This window comes from Monopterus albus, unplaced genomic scaffold, assembly GCF_001952655.1.
Source record: "Monopterus albus unplaced genomic scaffold, M_albus_1.0 scaffold250.1, whole genome shotgun sequence".
In the NCBI taxonomy this organism is placed as follows: Eukaryota; Metazoa; Chordata; class Actinopteri; order Synbranchiformes; family Synbranchidae; genus Monopterus; species Monopterus albus.
The window spans coordinates 2256781-2257741 of NW_018128130.1; positions in this window are offsets into that span (position 1 = coordinate 2256781).

Genomic DNA, 961 nt, shown 5'->3' on the forward strand with positions numbered 1-961 from the left:
GTATGAATGGTATTTGTGACATGGACAGTGGCTTTGCTATTGATGACAACAGGCTACACTCAGAGTTACAGACAAACAATAATGTTGTTGTCCCATCAAATAATTATAGCATAAATGACACAACAATGGGTACACTTCAGCAGACCTTTATTCAGACAAGACTTTTAAGCCAGTGTTAGGACAAAACCGGTCCTTGCATGTTCTTTTATGAAGAATGGTCAAAGACAAATCTGTCTTTTGAGATATTTATTACAATCAATATTTAAGGCACAATATTCTGGAAAAACAAAACAGAGCTCTGGATTCCGTCTCTTTCTGAAGCCCTATCACAAAGAAGTCAGTGAAAGCTGCTGCAGGAAGGCAGAACCATGAGTTTCCTCTGCAGAAAGAATTTATCATAAGAGTCATGCAAATGATCTGACGTCATCCTGGTTGTCCTTCATCCTCGTTCCTTGGTTGGTTTCTTGACCTCGATCTGATCCGACTCCTCATATGATGATCTTGTCACCAGGCAGTTTTCCATCTGTACAATTCTAAGAACACATCCTGACCTTTGAATGCCCTAAGCTCAGACAGTTTTAGAGAAGGCCCTCACTTCACTCACTTCCCGTCTACACCTGTCACTATGAGCGTTGCTAAGCCCTGGTTCCTGTTGTGGTTTCCTGTAGATTGCTTGACAGGTACTGCTGTTGGCAGCTGCAAGTCTCTTACACTCTCTAAGACAAATGAAATGGTTAACACAAAAGTAGATTATAAGGCATATGATACTAAAATAATCCTGTAAATATATTTGCTAATGCAGATTACAATATTGATCCTAGAATTTCATATGTTGATAAATGTTGATAATCTAAAGTCAAGCCAATCAGACCTTACACCCACACACGATTCTTGTGCAGTTTAGTCATCTCATTCTGTCTGCGCACACTTCCTGTTGTTGTGAGTCTCACTCTGCACCCTC